We start from the raw sequence: 17487 nt of genomic DNA on the forward strand, positions 1-17487 counted from the left end.
GAGCCACATTTTTTGGGATTGCACATTCATCAAAAGTGTCTTGCAAGTGGTGGGTATTGATGTAACAACCCGTTTTCAGTGAAATCGAAACAGTGGTTTCGGGACCACAAATCCGAGGTTGTAAAAATTTATTTTTTTAAAATTTATTTTAATATCAACAACATGTTAGAATTATGGTATAAAAATTTCGTTAAGAAATTTTACCGTTTGTATGCTTAATTTATGAAATAGGACTAAATTGCATAAAGTGTGAAAGTTGGGTTCTACTAGCTAAAGGTGTTAAATAGCTATAAAACTTTAAAGTGGAGGTCCTTATTGAGAAATTATACCATTAATTGAGTTAATGGTTGTACATGGAGCGTAATCATGAAATTTGTAATGTTAGGTTAGTATTAGGTAATTAAAAGATAAAATAATAAAAACAAAATTTACCAACCCTTTGCTTCATCTGCTCCATTGAAATTTTTAGCAAAATAGGGGTCTTTGAAGCTTAAAATTTCAGCCACTTAGTTCCCTTGCATGTAAGTGATTCTTTGACCCGTTTTTGTTAATTTTTATGTTTTCGGGACTGTTGTAGCTTAATCTAGCTAAATAGAGGATTAATTTGCAATATGGTTGAAAGTTTAGGATTTATCCATGAGAGATTTTAATTGTTCTTGAAGTTTAACAGAAGAAAATGAATCTTAGTTGTTAAATAAACAACTTTTGTTAAGTGAATTTTGTTGAATTTGTCAATTAGGGGCTAAATTAAGAAAAGTGAAAATTGTGTGTTAAATATGTGAAATTGGGAATTATATGGGCTGCTATGAGCACCTATAAAATTTGGCTAGGCTTGGGTGTAGAGAAATTTTCATGAATTTTATTTTTTACGAGCCTAGGGACTAATTTGTAAGGAAGCCAAATATTTAGGGACAAAATGGTAATTTTTCCATAACATGAAATTGGGTTGAATTGATTAGAATAAATATTAAATTAGTTAAATTTGATTATATATAGATGAAGAAAAGCCACGTTCAGATTTAGATCAGGGGAAAGACAAAGTAGTGGATTAATCGGTCGATTGTCTCTGTACTAATTCAAGGTAAGTTCGTATGTTTAATAAGCATTAAATCACATGTGTTTTAAATGCTTAATTAGTATAATTGTGATGATACGACACCACAGAAGTTCTTGACGAGCTATCGACAATGTATGGATCCCAGTTGAACCTTAGGAATAGATAGGATACAAATGACAAGTCATTAGGGGTTACCGTGTCTTTGGGTGCTGTTCTCGTACGTCCTATAGGTGACTATGTTTTCGGCATGTCTTGCGGGTACTTTACAGCTTGTGTGAGTAGCACTGTGTACCTACGTCTTGACTCACAACTTGTGTGAGCAGACCCAGTGATGGCTTGAGAGTGAGCATCTCTATATGAGATATGAGATAGAGTTGGTTTTGACCACGTATTGGCACTTAGTGTGCGAGATACCCAAGTATCTGATAGTATTCCAATTGGTTCAACAAATATAGTGATAATACAAGGTTATACAATTTCAATATGAACTAGTACAGGTATTCATGTGTAATACGGAAAGTAATTTAAATTGTTATTTTCATATATGGCTAACATGATTATGATTATGTGTTTGGCTTAGGGCCAATTGGAATTTACCTATGTTTTAATCATGCTTATCTAAATTGTGGATTAATGGTAAGTTATATTTTAGTTAAACGAACTTACTAAGCTTAATTGCTTACTCTGTTTATTTATCGTGATTTATAGTATTTCGAAAGCTTGCTCGATTCAGAAGTCGTAAGAGATTGCGTCACACTATCAAACGATCACTTTGGTACTTTAGACTTTATATTTTGGGTTAAATAGCATGTATAGGTATTTTAGTTAATATAGCCTATATGTCTTGTTGAGTTTTGGCCATTTGATTTGGCTTGTGAATTGGTCATGTATTTTTGTATGTATATATATGTATAAATGGCCTTATGATATGTGGTGTGTAATTGCTATATGAATGCCTTGCTTGTGCAAATGTGTTTGGTACTAAATGGTTGGAATTGAGATGAGTATGCATGCTAGGTTTTAGGCACAATGTCTTATATATGTAATTGACCATCTAGCTAGACTTTGGAAGTATGTTTGACATGTGTTAAAGTGGTCAAGTGAATGTGTTTATGGTTATCATGTAGTATGTTGGATATTACATGTTATAAACTTGATATTGGTTGTTTTAAATGCCTATTTATACCTTGGTAATGTGAAAATGGATGTGTTTAGGTTGATACCAATGTAGGTGAGGAATATGGCCTAGAAAAGCCTATTTTTGTCCATACGGGCACGGGCGTGTGTCACACATGGCCTGGCCACATGGGCGTGTGTCCCTTGTTACTTCTATAAAAACCAAGTCAGTAGCTTCACACGGCCTAGCACAGGGGCATGTAGCTTGGCTGTGTGGCACAAGTCAGTATACCCTCCAGTTTTCGCATGACCTAGCACATTACCTGCCACACGGGCATGTGAAGTCATTTCAAAAGGTACATGATCTGGCACACGGGCATGTGAGTGGCCGTGTGACCCAAGTCAGTGAGTTACACGGAGTCGAACACGGGCTAGGACACGGCCGTGTGACCCCATTTTGAATGCTTACACGACCTGGCCACATGGGCTTGTGTCCCTTACACTTTGAAAATTTTCCATGTTTTTTCTAAAAATATTCCTTGAGTACTCGGTTTAGTCTCGAACCACTTTTAATGTCTATTTGGGGCCTCAAGGGCTTGTATTAGGGACTGTGAATGTATTTGAATGGTTTTTTATTTGAATGATAATTAATTATGAAATGTATGATTGTTTAAGTTATAAGTCCGGTAATGCTTCGTAACCTTCTTTTGGCGTCGGATACAGGTTAAGGGTGTTACAATTGATGTCTCACCTAGTATTCAGGGATAGAGTTGGAAAACGTCGTCAGCAAATTTATTTGTCAATAAAGGTGAGGATCAATGCAAGTGGTTAGCCATTGTTTTCTAGGTGGTTTGGCACCACAGAAACAAGGTCTATCATTAAGGTGAAAGACAAAGTATAATTGGCCTTGTTGCTTTTGTTAAATCCTATTATACAAAGAGTGCTCATACAAAAACAATAGAAGCAACAAGCATAAGTCAGAATGGCAGTGTATGGACTCCACTAATGATAAATGCAATTAATGTAATTATGATACAACTTTTAACAAGTGTGTGCTTAGTTCAGTGACTGGAATAATTTTTAGAGATAGTGAGGGTTATATTCTGGCAGCCTGTACTTACCCAAATAACTTTGTGGCTAACGCAACTATGGATGAGGCAAGAGCATGCTTACAAGCAATGATGATGGCTAAAGAACTGGGATTTTGGAGGTTGGTGGTGGAGGGGGACTCCTTGACTGTTATGAAAAAAGTTCAGCCATTGAAGGAAGATAGATCGAGAATACTTGCGATTATAAAAGAAATAAAAGAAAGGGCTCAAAGATTTAGAGAATTTAACTGTCCTTTTGTGGGTCGATCGGTGAACCAAGCGGTGCATACAATGGTAGAGGAGGGAAAGTAATGGTCTTCGCTAAGGATTTGGATTGGAGGAGATGCCTTTAAGAGTGGAAGTAGTGGTTGAAAAAGACAAAATGTCCCTAAGATGAGGATGAAATGGGTTGTAGGAAATGCATATTGAGGTCTCTGACAGTTCATTTCTACTAGAATCCATCATGTATATTTAGGTCAAATGATCTCTAGGGAAAGATGATGGCAATAGTGAAGCTGTTGAAAGATGCCAAAGAGATGGGGCCGTTGTTTTTTCTTTCAAAATGCCTTTTAGGTTTTTTTTTGTGTTATTTTTCTGGTAGTTTTCTTGGGGTTTTTTGAGTGGACGATGGTCTTTGCTTTAATTGTTTGTTGTGTCTTTTAGGTTTTGATAAGTGTTTTACTTTTCTTTAATTAAGGGTCAGTCACATCGTTTGTCTAGTGGCAGTAACCTGATGACACGTGTAACGCATGCAATCATGCATTTATTTTTCTAATAATGGCATCCTTTCAGTTTTCAATAAAAAAAACAAATAAAAACATGGTAGAAAGAAACTTACAATTGTTGTTTATTTAGTTTGTTTTAAATTTGTAAAATCTTAAAAAATTTGTAATGAAATTATTATACTGTAAAAGAAAACTAAACTCTGTTTGTTTCATTGGAAATGATTTTAAGAAAATGATTTTTGGAAAATGACTTACTTTTTTGGAAAACCTAATACTTTTTTTATATTTGAATGAATCTGTGTAAAATACTTTTTGTTGCTAAGCAAATTTCTTGAAAATGTTTCATAAGTTTTCTTATCTTTTTTATTGTTTAATTGAGTTTATTTTATATCTATAAATTTATATTTTACATTATTCTTTGTAAAACAAGCACGACATAGATATATTTATTATAAAATATTATAGTGCAATTTTTTTTAACAACCAAATTTTATTTTATAATGAAAAATATATTTTATAATAATCAATGTCATATACAAACTTAATAATAAATAATACTTCATTTAAATTACATATATAAGAGTACATATTGACACATTAGAATTGTAAGGGACAAATGAAGCTAAACATTATTTTAGAAAATACTCATATCTATGTAACACCCTTACCCATGTCCAATGCCGGAACAGGGTACAAGATATTACTGGACTTAAACATACACATTCATGCAAAAACTGGGCTATAAAATCTTTTTTAATTCAAAACCTTTCAAACACATGCATGTCGTCCCTTATTTGGGTCTACGAAGCCCAAAACATTCATCGGAATTGATTCGAGACTAAACCAAGAACTTTGAAAAGTTTCAGGAAAATTTAGGAAATTTTCCCATGAAACAAGGTCACACGCCCGTGTGCCTTTGGCATGCCCGTGTTCTCAAACCGTGTAACTCTTTATTTATGATGTTAGCAAGTACATCGAACCACATGGCCAGGCCACACGCCCGTGTCTCCAGGCTATGTACACGTTCGTGTCTCAGCCCGTGTGACCAACACTTAGGCTATTTTCCAAGCTTTCATGTTACCCATAATCTCTTACAACCTTATGCACATCAAAATCGCAAATCATAGCATCATTTTAGTGATTAAACACTCTTTATTAAGATATATCCTTAACATTAATATGTCCTCTTACAAGTAATGCATCTACTCATGCAATACCAAGTCTAGATTCCTGATTTCACATTCATAAGACTGGTCATTTTGATGACCACTTTTACCATTATACTATGGTTACCAACTTATCCATCAAGCACTCATGTTCAATCATTATCACGTTATGTATTTAACGTGCAATTACTACATGGCTATGACCACCTCAATTGGTCATAGAGCATACATCCAACACACATGTCATCTTACTAACCACGCATGGCAAACAAACGTAATCACATTATAAACATTAGACATAACATAAATAGCTAGGCTTACAAGATCAATATGAGCCACATCTCATGGCCATATACATATAACTCAATTTAAGCCAACACATTTGGCCAAAGCAAAATAATATATGTCAATCAACTAGATCTCTATACATGCCACTCACTTGAAAATTCTAATATATACTTCATTATTCCAAAGGTAGTGACTTGATAGTGTGATGCTGCCTCCGACGATCTCCAACTCCGAGCTAACCTGAAAACACTAAAGGAAAGGAAAGGAAAAGAGTAAGCTTTATAGCTTAGTAAGGCCGTATGAAAATAATAAGCAATTTAACAACTTGCTTCTCATGGTAATACAACCCTATTTGCATTTTTACTCATGTTCCAGTCAAGCTATTTTCTCGAGTCAGAGTCACTAAATTATTTATATCTAGAGATAAAGAACTCCAAATTAAGTTTCGCTAATTTCACCTGAAACTAGACTCACATATCTTCTTACCATAAAATTTTTAGAATTTTTGGTTCATCCAATTAGTACATTTTATTCCTTAAATTTACCCTTTTTCGCTAAAAATTAATTATCTCATAATACAAGACTCGGATGATGTTCTAGTTTGTTTATATTGAAAATAGACTCATTAAGAATTCTATGTATATAAATTATAACTCATTAATATTTTTTTTACAATTTTAAATGATTTTCTCAAATCATAACAGGGGATTTCGAAGTCATTTTGACTCTATCTCACAACAATTTAAATATTTCATAATATGAAACTCTTTTGCTTACACCGTTTCTTCTATGTGAAATTAGACTCATTAGGCTTTAATTTCATTTATTCAACTTGTAGCTCAATTTTCACAATTTTTGGTGGATTTTCAATGTAACACCCCAAACCCGGCCCAGACGTTATGACCGGATCCGACATGCCACATCGAAGCGTTCAAAACATTTTATATTGTTGATCCAGAAAAACTTACTTTATTTTTTTAAAGATAATTTCATTATAGGTTAAAGTGAATGGAAGCTGTGCACCAGGTAGGAAACCGGAAAAGAGCTGGTGAGTCCATCGAACTGCTTAAGTACCAAGCTCCCTTCAGATCCAATCCTAAACATGCATACCGCCATTGCCACACCTTAACGTCATGGATATTTCTAGGAAACCAATTTGATTAAGTCATTTTTAGGAAAAGTGATTAATTTTGGAAAATACTTTCATTGCGGAATCTTTGCTTATTATCGTGTTATTTTGAAATCAATTGTTGTTTTTGAAAACGCGCCCTAAAGCTATCCAATTTCAACAGTTAAAATAAGTAATACCTATCTTAGGAATACATATTAAAACCATCAAAAATAATTAAGCGGCCTTATTGCAACTTAAAACCCAAATCATAAAAATAAAAGAAAAGATGTCTAATTCACCGGAAGAAAACAAGAATTTGCAGAACGTGTGGCCACTCCGAATTCCCTCACAGCTCCAAGCCCACTATGGTTGGGGTTTACCTACGTGGATGAAAAATAAGGGGTGAGTTTGGGAAAACTCAGTGTGTAAAATAACCCAACCATAGTCTAAATCATCTCAACCCATAGAAACAGAATAAGTTTGCCTTAGCCCAGAATAGAAATTCAGAATAAAGCCCATAGGCCCATAACAGAAAAGAACAGATATTACATGTTTATGCAGAAACCCAACCCAGATTCATCTATAACACCCCCGTACCAACCTTACACTATGTGGGGAGACTACTCGACCCACCCAACCGCTACACACCTCAGAAATCGCAGTGAGGCTGCCAGATATTGTGATGAAGTCACCAGATACAGATATTGTAGCAGAGCCACAGAACAGATATATGTGGTAGAGCCACCAAATCAGATAATTGTGGCATAGCCACCAGGACAAATATATGTGGCAGAGCCACCAGATCAGATAATTGTGGCATAGCCACCAGGACGCTTCCTCCATAGTATAACCCAAGTCCCCATGCAACAGATATATAATCATCGCATACATCATACAGAATCAGATCGTCATGCTTTTCAGTCAAAAGTAACCCTAGGGGTATAATGGTAATTTTGCATACATAGGGGTATTCAAGTAATTTAACTATTCTTAAGGTTTTCATACATAACATAGCCATTTACGCACGATCAGAAACACTTATCGCATTTTCTTAAAAATTTGGGCCCGTTGGCCTATTATCCCGTTTTTGGCCCATTAAGCCCAAAAATATCGAAATGCACAGAATCGCGCACTCTGCAGTCTTATCACTTTAATTTACCATATACATCAAACTATTAATCTCATGAGCATTCACACACTCGCAAGATCTCAAAATACCAGCTTTTCGGCATTTCGGCTTTTCGGCTTGTGCCGATCTAGTCTATAAGAGGGTGTTAGTTACACACCTGTTTACGACGATATGCTGACGAGATCCACACACGAATTGCCTACAATTGTATTACTAACACGTTAATCTAACTATTCAAATACGAACTACGTATTAACCCCTTACAATATTCGGCCAACCACACCTACAGATCATAGTAAGCTTATAAGAAATCAATAAGCAACTCATTAACAATTTTTGTCAATGTTTACCACATAATCAAAATTTCACTGCAAGCTGTCTTCCTGAGCAACAGTCACTAAATCATTTATAACTGGAGCTATGAAACTCCAAATCAAATGCCATTAATTTTCCCTGAAAATAGACTCATATATCTTCTATCCATAAAATTTTAAGAATTTTTGGTTTAGCCAATTAATACCAGATCTTTCTTAAAGTTTCCCATGTTTCACTGTTTGACTAATCTGACCACTCTTCATTACGAATTAAATTTCTCATTGTAAAGAATTCAAAATATGTTCTCGCTTATTCCATTTGAAACTAGACTTATTAAGATTTAATTACATAATTTATGCATCTTCTAACTCATCTCCCACAATTTATGGTGATTTTCCAAAGTCACGTTACTGCTGTTGTCCCAAGCAGATTTATTACCAAATCACTCTTTCACACCTAACTTGCATGTTTGTTATTTAAACATGTATATCACCAATCAATCATCACATATCTATGATTTTACTTAAGTATAATCTCCATTTCATCATTTTAAAGCACAACATGTTAGCCGATTTTTCCCCTTAGCATCTAAGGCACATGCATGTTCATTTGTTTGGCTCAACTTCACCTATCTTCTATTTTTCATCAAAAGAACATGAAACAACAACCATTTCCTTCATTTTAATTCATGACCAAATGCTCACAACACAACCAAAAACCAAAGTATGCTTCAAGAGTTAAGGTAGAATCAAGAAGAACTCATGAACATCAAGATAAAAGCAAACTACCATGAACTTACCTTCAATTTTCTTCCCCAAGTGACCAAACATTCAAGAGCTTTCTCCTCTCCTTTCTCTTCTCTAACTTTCGGCTATGATGAACAAAGATGGACAAAACTTTGTTCTTTTCACCCCTTTTTCTTTTAATAAAATTTCATATTTCATCCATTTAATTCTTTAATACAAAAGACATGAAATGCCCATCATGGAACATTTACCTAACCCATTATCATGGAATATTTACCTAACCCATTATCACTTTTTATCAATTTGTACCATAAATTATGGATATCAAGTGCACATATTGTCTACAACAACATGATGGCTGGCCACTTCATGTAAAATGGGAGGTTTGTCATGCAAATCCTCCTATTTTGCACTCCTATTTATTTGGCCACTTCAATTTAGCCTATAGCATTTTCAAACATTTTCACATAGGTTCTATTTCATAATTTCACCTCCTTTTTCTTATGGAACAAAAATTAACTAAAATTGTCGGGTTCTATCTTAAGCTTGGGCCTTCTAGAGGCCCACTAACATAATTAAACCTATGCCAACATTCACAGAATTCCCGAAAATTGGGGCGTTACATTCAAATTCGGACTATGGCTGCTATCCAAAACTGTTTTAGTGTAAATTAACGATACTAAGTTTATCACACCAAATTAATTCACTTTCACCATATTGGTAAGGTTACATATTCATACATCATAAGTATAGACCTATAATCACAAGGTCATCACAAAATCATTCTTATAAGCCTAAATTACCTATTTACATCTTCACTAAAGGTGCATCATAAACTGAAATCATTTCTCATGAGCTTGGCATACATACATGTGTTACTCAACATGCTCATTTTCATTTCATACTACTCTTATAACATGAATTGAATTCACATCTCATCAATTTCATGTAAGTACCTGTACCACTCACAATATGGTCATAACCTTTCTCATTTAGCTTAAACCATAACTCTCACCGCTGAACCATTCAGAAAGCTATCGGATATTCATTAAGCCTCAAACATAGGGTATAATGCCGATGCCATGTCCCAGACATGGTTTTACACGGGCTCATCCATCAAGTCGATGTCATGTTCCAGACATGGTCTTACACTGACTATCGAAATCGAGGCCGACGCCATGTCCCAGACATGTCTTACACTAGCTCTCGTCTCAATGCCAATGCCATATCCCAAACATGGTCTTACACTGGCTCACAAATAACCCGAATGTCATGGCATGAATATCTGAATTGTTTCTTAAGGTTCAAACGGGAATTCTACTATCTCAATATTCATCAAACATAATCATTTCCACAACCAAGCAATTCATGCTATATCAATTTAAACACATATAATAACAATGTAGTTGTATTATTTACATACAACTTACTCGTTCCAATGGAATATCATTTCCATCAAATCTCCAAGCATTCAATCAACACATAAATGTTATTTACATTTGACATTACTTTCTCATATACAAAATCATCAAACTAAACTTTAATACAATCATGGAAAGATAGATTTTCAAGTATAATAACAATGGCATAAATATCATGCTCATTTAATCACACGGACTTACTTCAAATGCAATTTCAGCTAATTATTCTCTTTTTGTCTTTAACCACGTACTTTCTCAATTTAAGCCCAAATCTCGATTTTCTTGATCTAAAATAACAAAAGTTCACAAATTTAATCACTTTATCGATCTAGGTATTCAATAACCTATATTTGGGTAAAATAACCATTTTGCCCCTAGAGTTTTGCAAAATGACCATTTTACTCCTAAGTCCGAAAATTAATTTTTATCGAATTTCTTCACATCTTAAACTTATCCGAACCCTTTTTACTCTCATAGCAAATCCAATTTTCCACTATTTCACATACTTAACATCTATTTTACAACTTATGCAATATAGTCTTTTTAGGTGTTTTCATACTAACACCTTTCACAAAAGTTGTTTATAAGACACCCAAGACTCATTTTCTTCCATAAAAATTCAGCAAACAACATAAATCCTTTCATGGCAAATCCCTAGACTATCAACCATTTCACAAAATAGTCCCCTCATTAGCTAGTTCATGCTACAAGGGTTCCAAAAGTACAAAAATTATCAAAAATAGACATCTAAATCACTTACTTGCAAAGAATATAAGTGGCTGATATTTTGAGCTTTCCAAGCCCCGTCCTTGCTGCCATTTTCGATGGAAGAAGAAAAAAAGGATGAAAGGATGACAACTTTTTCTTTTTGTTTTATTTATTACCAAAAAAAGTCACCTAACTTTGACTTTTCAACTCCTATTTGTCTCTATGGCCGGCCAAGCTTGTGAAAGGGGTCTATTTGCACTTTAAACACCCCCAATTATGATTCTCTAGCAATTTAACATATTTAGCTAGCAAATCACAACTTTTTCCCTTTATGCGATTTAGTCATTTTTCGAAATTAAGCTCACAAACGCTAAAATTAATTCACCAAAATTTTCATGCACTCATATAATCACACTATAACACATAAAATAATACTAAAAATAATTTTTTCGGCCCCGAAATAGTGGTTTCGGAATCACTGTTCCGACTAGGCCCAAAATCGGGCTGTTACAATCTATATAATTAACATATTCATATTTTTGTACTAGGTTAAAATATGTCATAAGTTCTTGTACTCTTCATAAATTTGAAATTTATTCCATGTACTTTTATTTTTGGGTTAGTCCTACTTTTTAGATATCAAAATTCATGCTCAACTGTTAGCATTATTAAAAATAATTTGTTAAATTCATGTTCATTATAACGTCATTTTTTAGTTACATGAATACCGAGTATTTTTTTTATTTAAAAATGTGACATCAAAAAAATTGAAAAAAATTAACAATGTTAACAGTTGGACTTGATTTTCAAATCTGAAAAAAAAAACAGTACAGGGACTAAATTTCAAATTTGTGAAGAGTACATAAACTTATGGCATATTTTAACCTTTATACTACAAAATATTTATTATTAATATGTTTATAATTGTAATAAATATTTATTACTAAAATAAAATTGAAATATTAAATAATTTATTAAAATAATAGACTATATTAATCATTTATTAGATGATTAGATATAGTTAATTAAATATGAATGTTTAGTCGTATTAAAAATTAAAATACATTATGTTAATATTTTAATAATTTTAAATATTTTTTAAAATAAAAAAATATTATTAATAAAATAATATTAAGCTTGACTTAAGTTAATTTTTATATAAAAATAAAGGGTAAACAACAAAAATAGTCACTTATGTTTGCCTCAAATTACATTTTAGTCACTTATGTTTGAAATGTTACGTTTTAGTCACTTACGTTATTATTTTGTTATGAAGCGGTCACTCTACTGTTAAGCTCCATTACTTCCCTAACGGCGATCCTACGTGGCAGTCCAAATTAAATTTATTTAATTAAAAAATTATTTTCATCCCAGCAACTAGACATTCAAGTTGGCATTTAAAACCCATTTGGACTACCACGTAGGACTGACGTTAGAGAGGTAACGGAATTTAACAGTAGAGTGACCATTTCATAGCAAAACGATAACCTAAGTAACTAAAACATAACATTTCAAACATAAGTAACTAAAATGTAATCTGAGGCAAACAAAAGTGACCATTTTTGCAGTTTACCCAAAAATAAAATCACATATAAATGAGTTGATTTCTAGAAAATGACTGTTTTTAAAAGGACAAGTTATTTTACAGAAAAAGAAACTTATTTTTCGTTGACTTGTAATCATTTTCTGCTGGTCAAGTTGTTTTAACATAAAACAAATACAGAAAAATATAGATAACATTTTCCAGCAACTATTTTCAATGAAACAAACGGAGCCTTAAAAATCAATTAATAAAGCAAAATTAGAGTCGAAAAATAAACAAATAATACAGCCAAAATTTTCGCATCTCAGCCTTCATAGAAAATGTTTTATTTTTTTTAGTAAGAAGCTTCAAAATGGAAAAGTTATTGAAATTTTAAGTGAAGCTTATTAAGAAAAATCTAAAATGACCTTAGTTTAATATTACATGTTTGTAACTTAAATTCCATAACAAATCTATTAAAGCGTAGATAAAACTATAAAATTTATTTTTGTGGGTAATTTAATTTAATTTAAATATATAAAATATAATAAGATTTTTAGAATTGTTAGGACTAATTTGATTGATTTGACATATAAATATATAAATATACACTAGGTACGCCTAAAATATTTATGTAATAAATATATTTATTAAAAGTTTATATGATAATTAAATAAAATTTTAGTTGAAATGGTGAGATTAAAAATTTAAATTTTATAAAATTTTACAAAAAAAAAAGACTTTCTCATGCAATCGGAGCACGAGAGTAGTGACAAAGGTGATTGTACCAATCGGTCAACTAAGAAAGTCCTCATCCGAGAAGTGGAAGGAGAATCAGATATGGTTATGCAACCAACCCGATAACAGGAAAACCTAGGTCATGGAAGGATTGTTTGGTGGGAACTGGCCTTAAGGATGGGGAATGATTAGAAACATCGAGATCTCTTGATGATGGTAGGGACTTTGAGATTTCAGAAGCTGACATTTTGCGCTCATTAGTTAATGGGGTCCCATCAATTAAGTTATCCGAACAAGTGAACCAAATTCTCATCAAATATATGGCTCAAACGGTGGTAATTAAGCTCCTAAGAAGAAGAATCAGATATTTGGTGCTTCATAAGAAGGTTTGCACCCTTTGGAAGCCTTTTCAACCATTTAGCTTAATGGATGTAGAAACAGTTACTTTCTGGCAAAATTTCAGAATCTAAAAGATTTTGAGAAAGTGTTGTGCCAAGGGCCATGGATTGTGTATGGGCAATACCTAATGGTTCAACCCTCGACAGTGGATTTTAGCATAGCATAGCCTTATCCAAAACATGGTCATGGCTTGGATTCAGCTCTTGGGTCTACCTGGGCATATGTACAAAAGAAAGGTTTTGTGGGAAATAAGGGGACAATAGGAAAAGTTACTAAACTTGATTTTAACACGAATAATGAGGTTCGGGGGAGGTTTGCAAGGATGGCGGTGTACGTGAACTTGGAGAAGGCATTGATATCTCAAGTGTTGGTCAATGGGGTTTTGCAACGAGTAGAATATAAGTATCTACCTACTGTCTATTTCACGTGTGGGCACTATGACCACTTGAAAGAGCTCTGCCCTAACGACGTAAAGAGACTAAAGGATTTGGAAGGGAAAGGTGTGAATGGCATGGAAGAATAGAGGACGAACTTAGCCTTGAACCCGATTAAGTCGATGATAGACGCAAGTAACTATGGCTTGTGGATGCTAGTGGAGAGGAAACATAGGCAACCTCCTATAATGGCGAAAGGAAAGGGCAGAGAAACCTCAGGTCAATTGCACGCCTCCAAGTTCCAAGCATTAAAAACCCTAGCAGAGGAGGAAGGGGATTGGGTTAAATATTGATACGGGCCAAAGGAGAGCTGGCCCAACAGATCAGTCTCCAGCAATAGTAAGAGGCTCATCTCCTTTGGGCCTAGATCAACAAAAAGAGGGTGAGGATCATTCAGTTGATGGGGGAAGGGGAATCCAAGGGCCTATGGATAGAAGTGGACTTGGAATAATTAAGGGTCACAAAGGTCAGGCCCGTTGGAGTTAAGAGTGGGAGAGGGGGTCAACGCATCAACTATACGCCTTCAGCAGCAGTGGGTCCACAATGAAAAGTCAATCTTTTTGGGTCTAGGACATCACCGACCCACTGGAAGGGAGGGGCCCAATGAAGTTTGCAAAGATGGGTTAATGGAAATTAGGCTGCTGCAAATTGAATTAGGTGAGGAAAGCCCGGTTACTTTTTCGATTAGGAGTAGGGAAATAAGGGGATCGCATCTGGAGCAAAACAACATTCTCCTAAAAAAACCGCAAACAACTCATGTTCCAATGAAGCATGGGGTAGAAGAGCAGGAGGGTTCGCGAGTCAACGGTCACTAGAGTAACACGATAATGACTGAAAATTCAAGAAAAGAGTGAGGGCTTCAGGGCTGTGGTGATGAAAACAATTTGGAGGTTATTCGTTTGTCTAGCCTTGCTCAGAGCTTAAGGATTGCAGAAAGTGTTAGTGACCTCGATAGAAGGAATTCTCGACCCAATAAGACATCGGTGGTGGCCTTTAAAGAAAATGTTCGGCCCAAGCAATAGACAAGGGTAGCAATGAGCAGTGCATAGGCCTTGGGATTTCGAATAGACTCCGGCAGTTTAAGATGTAGGGAAGGGAATATTAGTAGGATTAAAATAAATAATATTAATTATAAAAATAATAAAAGACATAATTAGACCATAAGGGAGAAAGGGAGCCCTTTTAAGTATTCATCCCCTAAAGTTCCTTCGGTCGTCAGTTAGTAACATTGTTGAGTTGCTCCAAAATCAGTTGTGCAAGGTTTGATAACAGAAGCACCTAAAGATGTGGGGGAGACTAAGAACGTGCAAGACAATGCCCGACAGTAAAAGAAGTGCCATCTTTATTTAAACTAATGAATTACAGAATTATTATATTTACGTGGAATTGTCAAGGGTGCACAAACATAAAGTTTCTGCGTATTTTTAGAGAGTACAGCATGGACCACAGGCCAGACATCGTTAGCCTAATGGAAACAAGAGCCAGTGATGATAGAGCAAATAGGATGATTGCAAAATTGGGATTTCAATATTCATATCAAAACAAAGCAAGAGGCTTTTCTGGCAGAATTTGGATTGGATGGAAAGATTCGGTACACCTCGAGATTATTCAAAATCACCTTCAATCTATTTTAACACAGGTATCCTTCACGCTTTCTGTACGGACTACTTTAATTGCATTCATTTATGGTAGCCCAAATAAAACCAAAAGAAGAGCACTTTAGGGAGCACTAAAAGGAACCGCCCCTACCAGTTTTATTCCTCGGATGGCAATAAGAGACTTTAATGTTGTTCTTTTAGAAAGCGATAAAAAAGGCAATTCTATTGGAAAATGATGCTCATTCTTTGGTGATTTTTTTGAGACAAATGATCTCCACGACTTGGGGTTTAGAGGGCCATCATTTACATGAGAAAGAGGATCTTTGAACGACTTGATAGAGCACTGAGGAATACTGCTTGGCTACAAACTTTCCCAAAGTGCCTCATGACACATTTAATAAGGATAAAATCAAACCATCGACCCTTGCTCATTACCGTATGCCTGGAGTTTAACTTACCAAAAGGACATCCCTTTTCGCTTACTGGTTGGATGGAGACACCATTAGAATTTTTCAAGAGCTGTAAAGGACTTGTGGCAATATAATGGGAATAGGGCCACTACTTAAGGGAATCCCACTGTGAGCCTTAAAGAGTGGAATAAGAGTGTATATGGACATATTGGGACTCGCAAATGAAAGTTAATACATTCTTTAACTCAGATACAAAAGGCAATAGAACAGTCAAATTCAGGAACAATATCTAGGAAAGAAATGGAAGTAAAAGAGGAGCTCGAAGAAGTACTAAATCATGAAGAATTATTATGGAAACAAAAATCAAGGTGTGATTGGCTCAAACTAGGAGATAGAAATATAAAGTTTTTTCATAGGCATACAATGCATTTAAGGAAAGTGAATCGCATCAATGCCCTACGTAACCAACATGGTGAATAGCTATATGACCCAGATGAAATTCAATCAAAAGCGGTTTTGTATGGGGAAAATCCAAGTCTGGTGAGGAGTCTACCTCCTATTCGCTTTCCTCAATTGGAGAAAATAGATATTAATTTTCTAGGAAAAGAAGTCTCGAAAAACAAAATTAAAGTGGCACTTTTCGACATGGCCTCACTAAAATCTCTTGGAAGTGATGGATATCATGCTATCTTTTTTCAAAATTAGTGGGATAGCATTGGAGGCACAATATGTGATTGGGTTAAAGAGGTCTTTAAAAGACGACCCATTTATCAAGATTTAAATAACACACTCATTGTTCTTATTCCAAAGATTCCTTATCCCGAGGAAATTTCACAATTTCAGCCTGTTAGTCTTTGCTCTGTCCTTTATAAATTAGTTATGAAAGTTATTGCAAATAGATTCAAAGTAGTTTTTCCCAAAATTATTGTGCAAGAGTAGGTTGGGCTCATCGCAGGATGAAATATCTCCGATAATATTATCATTGTTCAAGAAGTAATCCATTCTATGGGATGGAAAAGTAAGAAGTGGATGGCTATTAAAATAAACTTAGAAAAAACTTGTGATAGGGTTCGCTGGGACTTCATCAAGAGCTTTATCCAAGTAGTAGGCATACCGGATTTTTTACGGAGAGTGATTATGTCTACCATCTCAACGTTGACTGTGCAAGTATTATGGAATGGAGTTCCCACAACAAAGTTCAAACCCGCAAGAAAAGTATGTCAAGGGTTTCCCCTGTCACCCTATTTATTTGTTTTATGTATAGAATGGTTAAGGCATAGCATTAAAGTGACTGAGTCCTTCGGTGAATGGAGCCTTATAAAGCTTACATGGACAAGTGTAAACTAAAATATATATATAGGATTTTTCCTATGCAATTTATCACCTTTTACTTAAATTCATTGTAAAAACTAAGTAATTGTTTAATAAATTAATGAAATATGTGAAAATATGAAATTAGGGCATAGAAATTATTAAAATTATATAGTTTTCATGCATAAATGACTTACTTTATATT

At 34.4% G+C, this 17487-nt stretch overlaps 1 long non-coding RNA gene across 1 annotated transcript; it reads right to left on the bottom strand.

Annotated features, from left to right (window-relative positions):
• Positions 1-6766: 6766 nt before the first annotated feature.
• On the bottom strand, positions 6767-11015 carry LOC121211282 (uncharacterized). The gene is made up of 2 exons (XR_005906588.1): positions 10923-11015; positions 6767-6931 (listed from the first exon to the last, which is right to left on the bottom strand). It is a non-coding gene; the product is annotated as an uncharacterized lncRNA (long non-coding RNA).
• Between the last annotated feature and the right edge of the window lie 6472 nt (positions 11016-17487).

This window comes from Gossypium hirsutum, chromosome A12 (genome assembly GCF_007990345.1).
Source record: "Gossypium hirsutum isolate 1008001.06 chromosome A12, Gossypium_hirsutum_v2.1, whole genome shotgun sequence".
NCBI classification, from domain to species: Eukaryota; Viridiplantae; Streptophyta; class Magnoliopsida; order Malvales; family Malvaceae; genus Gossypium; species Gossypium hirsutum.